Here is an 8,284-nt window from a genome sequence, read left to right as displayed (position 1 = left end):
CAGACTGAAGCTGGGGGGGGAATGGGAGGGGGGGAGGGGGAACGGGCAGGGGCCGCTGCTCCTGGAGGGTGACGTGGCCGCGGATCCTGCTGGGACCTGGGGGTGGAAACACATATTTGAGGAAGAGTTTCGTCCTCCTCTGAGCACGTCTCCAGCCGCTTCCCCCCCGCCCCGTGTCCACCAGTGAGAAGGCCATAAGGGCCCCGCTGGGAGCCAGTGGGGGGGTGTGCCTGGGGCCCCAGAGGGCCTCCTGGGAGAGATTGTTCTTGTGCCAGGAGACACCAGTCTGGAAAGTTCTGCTGGGCCTTCCTGTGTGTGAACGACCACACTGCGTCACTCGCACGGGCACCTGGGGGCCCCGGCCTGCAGTTTCTAGGACTTTCATGTCCATTCTTCATGTTCAGACTCACGTCTACCTCTGAGGAAGGTATTGCAAACGCCCTTCCTCAGAGGAGACATCTTTACCCCTTGAGCAGTGACACGGTGACACCAGACCCCCTTCCCTTCACCTCTTAGCCAGGCCACGTGATCCTTTCCCCTCAAATGTTGGGAGATACAAAAGGTATTTGATCTTCTTTCATTTTTTATTTTTTAAAGATTATTTATTTATTTATTTAAATGCTTATTTATTTTTGAGAGAGAGAGAGACAAATGTGAGCAAGGGAGGGGCAAAGAGAGAGGGAAACAGAATCTGAAGCAGGCTCCAGGCTCTGAGCTGTCAGCACAGAGCCAGAGATGGGGCTTGAACCCACGAACTGCAAGATCATGACCTGAGCCAAAGTCAGACGCTTAACTGACTGAGCCACCCAGGTGCCCCTAAGTTTATTTTGAGAGAGACAAGTGGGCGAGTGACAGAGAGAGAGAGAGAGAGAGAGAGAATCCCAAGCAGGCTCCGCGCTGCCAGCCCAGAGCCCCATGCGGGGCTCAAACTCATGAAACCATGAGATTGTGACCTGAGCCAAAACCAAGAGTCAGATGTTTAACTGACTGGGCCCCCCCAGGTGCCCCAAAAGATATTGGATCTTAAAGAGCCTGAGAACGCCCTGATTGAGACCCTGAGGCCTGTGGGTGACAGCTGCCTCTGGGTGTGGCCTGGGTCCACGTTGAATCTCTCCTGGGAGGTCCACCCCTCTGTCAACATCAGTGCCCAGGCCCTACGGGCTGAGGTTATGCTTTCTCTGAGAAGCTTCCAGACTGTCCCCAGGCCACGTACTCTCTCCCACCTTTCTTCTACCTCCTACTGGTCAGTACCATTATGCTGATCTTGGGTGCCAGATTTGGGTCCACTGTGGGCAGGGAAAAATGTCCAGCCTGCGTGGGGTGTAGGTGGGACAGGCAGGCTGAGCAGGGGGCAAAGGTGAAGTCCGTACCCAGCCTGGTCCCCGGCCTGTGGGGTCTGGACCACGGGGGCGTGGCTTTGGGCAGGAGCCGGGCAGTCATCGGCCCGAGGAGCTGTGGGATCCCAGGGAACCTGTCTTCCACCCCGAGCCTGGGTAGCTCACCATCTCTAGGGTGCTCCTGAGCACCCCCATTTGGACTCCTTGGAGACCCGGCCTGAGGGATGCTGGGTGCCCTCTGTGCCCTGCAGGTGCCCAACTCTCTGGTGGACAGAGTTGGGGAGGGGAAGGGCCAGGGATCCGGCCGCACACAAATGCTGGCTCCAGGCCCCATTTGAGCAGTGTTTCCGGCCACCGTTGCCACCACAGCGTGACAGTGGGGCAGGAGCTGACGCGGGCACAGTGTGGCCAGCCTGGCCTTCTGGCGAGTGTCAGCGAGCCATCTAAAGGCGGCATCGGATGGTGGCCCACGGCAGTGCAGGATGGCCTGGGGAGCGGGTGTTTTGGATGTGTGGTCTGATGGGTGGTGTGTATGGTGGCCACGATGCTGGGAGGGACAACTGGCACTCGGAGGGCAGGGATGTGCCCACATGCTCGTGACTGCATCCCACAAAAACTGCACAATGTCCCACCAGACATTCCTATGGTGAAAAACTAGACGAAAATGATCTGAGCTTAGGGGTGCCTGGGGGGCCCAGTCAGTTAGGCATCTGCCTTCGGCTAGGTCACAATCCCATGGTTTGTGAGTTCGAGCTCTGCGTCAGGGCTCTGTGCTGACAGCTCAGAGCCTGTAGCTGCTTCAGATTCTGTGTCTCCCTCTCTCTCTGCCCCTCCCCTGTTCATGCTCTCTCTCGCTCCCTCTCAAAAATAAAATAGACATTAAAAAACTTTTTTAGAAAATGATCTGAGCTTTTCATATTTTACATATTTGCACACAGTTTGGGGGTGGGTTTTTTTTTGCACAATTTTAACAAAAAAGGAATCTCCCAGGCTTGCGACAACAGTGAAAATTGAGGAGAGAAGGTCTCTTGTTTTGCCACAGGATTTTGTCAAAAGTGTCCCCTGTTCCAGACACGTCCCTGAACACGAGGCTGCTCATGGTATTTGAGTGTCTGATATGACATCACGGCACCAGCCTGAGCTCGGAAATGTCACACATGCATGGTGAGTCCATGAGCAGGCGCCCCAATTCCACTGCTTCCCCCGAGCTGTGGCAGCCTCGAGTACAAAATATCATTTGATTATAAATCACTTTTCCTTTTTGTTTCCAGGCTAGGACACCATTATACAGATTTTTATCATTGTATAGCAAATAGGTCATATTATCAAAGAACTTTATTTCTGGAGCAAGAAGGAAGTGTCACGGAGCATTCGTTACAGGACAGTAATGCTGGGTCTGACCACATGAGGACAATTTCACGGATGGGAAGTCTGAGTTCTGGACTTCACCGTGACCTGCTGGCTGTTGCCCTGAGAAGGGCAAGACAGAACTGGAGCCCGGGTCTCTCGATTCCTGGTTCCGGGCTCTGTCTGCTTCCTCAACAGCCCTTAGCAGCCCTCCTCAGCCTGTTTTCTCACGACAAGCCCTGCTCCCTGTTATAAAGGGGGATGAAAGATTTTTACCAACGTGTCAAATTTTCTTTGCCATGTCGTGGAAACTTCCTAAAAAGCCAGAGAGGCCCTGGGCTGTGTGAGCCCTGCAGTCTGCAGTGTGCGGTGTGCGGGGCCTTTCTGGGCTGTGCCATCCGGCCACACTCCCCCTGGGCCAGCCTGGAGCCAGGGGACGCGACCAGATGACCTCCCGTGACCTCATCTAGCCAGCGCTATGTTCCCCCCTTCTAGATTGTTTTTCCAGTCACCTAGTGAATCTGAGGGAGACTCTATTCTTTCGACGACTACCTTTCAACTCAAGTTATGGTTTTATAAATAATATATATGGCAAGTCGGTACCGGGGAAAGGACGTTCATTCGACTCTGAAATATTTATGGCCTGGAGTGTCTGCTTACTTTTCTTTGGAGTCATTTTTTAGCGTGCCGTGCCGGGAAGCGCGACAGCCCTGGGCGCCTTCGGGAGCGGAGTCTCGGATGGCCCTTCCATCCGGGCTGCGGGGCCTATCCATCCTGTGGCCGACAGGGGAGGGGACGGCTCTTCCCCAGGGGAGCGCTCCTGAGCTCAGACCTCCTAAATTATCTCAGGGAAGGCTCTGCTCGGGTGACAAGAATCAGCCGCTGCCTTCGAAACAGACGTTGGTCTCCAGCGTACAGTTTGAATAATCACGGCCTCTGTACCAGGCTTTCCCAGATACGCGCTTGGATCCTTGGGCCTTTCTTGGGAGGTAATCGTTTTACAGATGGGGAGACCGAGGCTCAGCAAGATTAAGGAACTTCTCAAGGTCAAAGCCACAATCCCATAAGGGCCTGGAATTTTACCCAGTCTGGATGACTTCTTATTTCGATCTTTTCTCCTTACCCCAAGGCTGGCCCATCACTGAGCTGAAGCTGGGGGCCGGCGAACGATTGTGGATGACTTTCTGAGGCGGCACACGTCTGTCTGTAGCGGTTTGAAATGCAGGGGGCCTTGGATGTGGAAATAGCAATCTGTGCTGAACAGCCGGGCTTGAATCCCAATCCTAAGGGAATGGATACATTCCTGCATGTGCTGAAGTGGGGCCAGATGGTGCTGGAAAGACCCACAGTCATCTTGCTCAACTTCCCATGTTACAGGTGGGAGATTAGGAGCCTGACAGGGACAGGGATTTGCCCAAGAGACGGTTGGTCACAATGATGTATCTTGGAGTCCGGTCATCTGGTCAACCTCGTCTCCCTCTCATTCATTGCCCCTTTTCTTGCAAGGGAAAACCAGCACTTGGAGAGTTAAAAGCCTGATCAGCATCACCCAGTGGATGGCTGTAGGGCTATGTACTTCCTTGGTCTGGCTGTAAATCCGCGAGTGAGTTAAATAATTTTGAGACTGTGCTTGAGGAATTGCTAAACCAGTTGGACCACGGAGTGGGCTGCCGTTGATAAATTACAGATATTTAATCAAGGATTGGGTTGAGCAGTGAGGACAGGAATATTTCACCTCATTTCTCCATCTGCAAGGACAATTTCCTAAGGGAAAAGACACTTCTATTCCTGAGAGTTGGTGACTCTAGGCACCCTGCGCGGTTGGCTGGCACTGAGTCGTCACTGGGGCAGGCAACAGAGAATAATTGTGAAATCGGTCAGAGACAACATTTCTGAAAAAGTCCAGCTCAATTGTGAGCCAGAGGGAGCTGTCGGGCTGCCCTGCCCTGGCCGCCTTTGGCCATGTACCCCCTCCCTGCTCCTGCCATAGGAAACCCCCCTGTGGTAGATAGTCTTCAAAGATGGCTCCCACAGTGGGCCATGCTTCCTGGAGTTCATGCTCTTGTACAACCCTCTCCCCTTGAATGTGGGCTGGCCCTGTGTGCACCAAAGGAATGTGGTAGACGTGACCCAGTGGCTTCCAAGGCCACGTCAGGAAAGGCTCCTGAGGTGACCTCTCCACACCAAGTAAGAAGCCACAAACAAGAGTGTGTGCAGGCCTGGTGGAAAGCCGGGGCCTATGGAAGGAGGGCCTCCCTGCCCTTCCCTCTGGACAGCCCTGCCTCACCTTGAGTCATTCTTAGACTTCACCTCTGCCCTTGGTTTCGGACCACCTCCCAAAAAGTGTGGCCAGGAGGTCCCAGAGTGTCCCTGGGGGACCCGCAATGGGAATGAGCGGGCCCTGCACTATGCAAACAGCTAACTGGTTGACGCAAGATGAACCCACAAACTGAGCACGTGTAGACGCTGGGATAGGAACTTGACATTGCCATGGCAGCTAGGCTTTGGTTCCTCCACACACTTGTCTCCTCAAACAGGAAGGAGACAGCATACAATGCAATTGAGAATTGTCACCTTGTGAGGGGTGTCACACTGCCCTGAGCAGTATTCTGGTCATGTGCACAGGGACCACCTATTGTTCACCATGGCACCTTCTGGCTTTGGAGACGGGTGAGGGCCCTGGGCCAAGGGATGCAGAAAGTCTGCAGGAGGAGGAAGAGGCAAGTGGACAAGATTCTCCCCCAGAGCCTCCGGAGTGGGAAGCAGCCAATGCTGACCCCTTGAATAGTGCAGTGACCCCATGTCAGACCTCCGACTCCAGAATTAGGAGATAATCAATAGGCATGGTTTTAAGCCGCTACATTTGCGGTCACTCGTCACAGCAGCCATAGAAAACTAATCCAGTTGGGCTCAGAGAGGCTCTGTAACTTGCCCAAGATGGCCCAGTGTTAGGAGCCATCCCAGGCCAGCCTGATTCCTGATTGCTCTTCTCTGCTCCACACTGCCTCCTGCTGGCGTTCGAGGTGGCCCAGGTGTGGGGGTGGGTGGGGGAGAGCTCAGGGAACTGGGGACTTGAAGGATGGGGCAGAGAGACACAAAGTGGGGAGGGGTCTGTGACCCTGTTGCCCATGGATGGGCACCTCTTCTGGCCACCGTGTTGAACAAAACTCTTCCTCAGGTCTTCGGGCAGCTCAGCCCTGACACCGAGCCAGACAAGCTCACTGCAGGGCCAGTGTTGGAGCCCCCCGCTACTGGTGGGGGGTTCATCCCTGGGGGGAGGGGCTGGCTCTTGGAAAGAATTTGGCTCCTGGGAGTGGGTAACATGCTAGTTTGAATCCCCGCTGTGCCACTTGGGAAATGTGCTCATATTCTGTGAACCTCACCTTCCAGAAGGAATAAAAAGGAGGTGGGCATGCAACTTAACCTGAGGATCTTAGAGCAGGATCCTGCTGCCCAATTCGCATGAATTTGAACTGTTGTCTATTACTGCTTAAACTGCAACCCAGCTGCCAGCCAGTCTCTTTTTTTTTTTTCTCTAAGTTTCTTTATTTATTTTGAGAGAGACAGAGAGAGCACGAGCTGGGGAGGGGCAGAGAGAGGGGGAGACCTTGAGAAACCCAAGCAGGCTCCGCGCTGCCAGCACAGAGCCTGATGCGGGGCTCGAACCCATGAACACGAGATCATGACCTGAGAGGAAAACAAGAGTCAGATGCTTAACCGACTGAGCTGCCCAGGCGCCTCATGCGCCTTGTCTTGAGCAGAATGGCTCCTTTTTAACTCCCACTGGATCTTTCTTATGGATTCAGATACCTCCCAGGGCCAGCTGGGGCCAGGAGCCCAGGATAAGACTATCTCCCTGTCCTGTGGTTCAGGGCTGAGTTCTGCAAGTTTTAGTGAAACACTACCTTCCCAGGGTGGGGGACTTCCCTGGACACCCTGCCTTGACTTTCACCCCTGCCCCACCCCAGACATTTGTGTCCCCTTTCACGCTTAGCACTTACCACCATTTAGCCTGTTATACTTTTAAACTATTTTATTTTGGGGATAGACACCGCTAGCGGAGCAGGGCCAGAGAGAGAGGGCGACAGCGGATCTGAAGCGGGCTCTGTGCTGACAGCAGTGAGCCCGATGCAAGGCTCAAACTCACCAACTGTGAGATCATGGCCTGAGCCAAAGCCTGAGCCACCCAGGCACCCCTAGCCTGTTATAGTTTTTTTTTTTTTTTTTTTATTTCTGAGAGAGAGAGCGCACGAGAGAGACAGTGTGAGCAGGGGAGGGTCAGAGAGAGAGGGAGACACAGACTCTGAAACAGGCTCCAGGCTCTGTGTTGGCAGTCAGCACAGAGCCCGATGCGGGGCCCGAACCCACGAACCGCGAGATCATGACCTAAGCGAAAGTCGGACGCTTAACCGACTAAGCCACCCAGGAGCCCCATAGCCTGTTTTATTTTTATTTTACGTATGTATCTTGCTTTTTTTGGGTGCCTCCTCCGTAGAATTTTAGTTCCACGAAGACAGGGACTTTGTACATCTTCTCCACCAAGGTATCCCCAACACCAAACACAGTGCCTGGTACAAGGCAGGTGCCCCAAAAGTATTTGTTGAATGAGGGAGGGAGTGAATATAGAGTACTGAATGAAAGCAGTCTGTGAACGTGACTCTGGGCATCACTGAGGGCTGGGGATCTGAGGGACCCACTTTTCTCACATTGTGAGTGCAACGGAGAGGGGAGGGGGCTTTTAGGAGGCTGGCGGAGGTTGCTATGATCTGAGCCCTCGAAATGGGCTTGACATAGCCGACCTCAGAGGCCTGAAGGACATGGAAGGAGTCCTTGGCCTCCATAACTCTCAGCAGGTGGGGTGGGGTGGGGGGCACCTGAGGCTATGTTCTCCATTCTGAAGGAGCAGAGAACAAGAGGCATGAGCTTGGGTGATGGGCAGCGGTGGGGAGGGTCTGGGGCCCCCAGAGTGGGTGGGGGGTGGGCAGAGGGAAGGGAGCAGGACCTAGAATTCCAGAGCGGAGGGTGGCTCTTGAAGGTCAGGCCCCCAGAAAGCAGACTCGGGCTGGAGACTTTGTGCAGGAAGGTCAATGTGGATACTCCTGGGATTGCTGCCTAAGAGGGAAGGGCAGCAGCAGGGCTCAGAGGGACAGCTGGCCTTTCAGCTGGACCTCAGCCACCCTCAGGGCTGGGGCTGGGCCTTCAGAGCCCCCCACTTAGTGCTAGGGCAAGGGCGGGGCTCTCATCAAGTGGTTAGCTTCCCAGAGGTTGGGGGATGATCCCTCAGACTTTCGGGGGACTTTGGGTGGCTGAGGAAGAGAGGTCTGGGCTGGGGTGAGTGTAGCTAGGTGGGGGTGGAAGGGGGAAGGATGTGGAGGTGAAGGAGCATGGCCACATCCAGACAAGGTTAGCGTCTCCTCCACGAGCCAATGGTGTGCAGAAGACAGCCTTCGTCGGGGCTTTGTTGCTGAGGGTTTATCCTCAGGGTTCTATCTCTGGGGGGTGGGGTGGATAACCTGCTTCCTTCCTTGGTGATGTCGAGGTGGTGCTGGGGAAGCCCCCAGGGTGGGGGACACCAAGCCCCCCACCCCCCCCCCCCCCCC

The 8,284-nt window shown here is 54.6% G+C and overlaps 1 long non-coding RNA gene across 1 annotated transcript in view; it reads left to right on the top strand.

Moving 5' to 3' along the window:
• The window catches only part of LOC144242781 (uncharacterized), a 3,305-nt gene extending 346 nt beyond the window's left edge, over positions 1-2,959 (top strand). The window contains exons 2-3 of the long non-coding RNA XR_013338467.1: positions 2,380-2,501; positions 2,609-2,959. This is a non-coding gene — a long non-coding RNA (uncharacterized LOC144242781). The remainder of the gene's footprint in view (positions 1-2,379; positions 2,502-2,608) is intronic.
• Positions 2,960-8,284: the final 5,325 nt, after the last annotated feature.

The sequence above is a fragment of the Crocuta crocuta genome, unplaced genomic scaffold (assembly GCF_008692635.1).
Source record: "Crocuta crocuta isolate KB4526 unplaced genomic scaffold, BGI_CrCroc_1.0 scaffold217, whole genome shotgun sequence".
Classification (NCBI taxonomy): domain Eukaryota; kingdom Metazoa; phylum Chordata; class Mammalia; order Carnivora; family Hyaenidae; genus Crocuta; species Crocuta crocuta.
The sequence above is the reverse complement of the archived record's forward strand: the minus strand, read 5'-3'. Positions and strand labels throughout refer to the sequence as shown.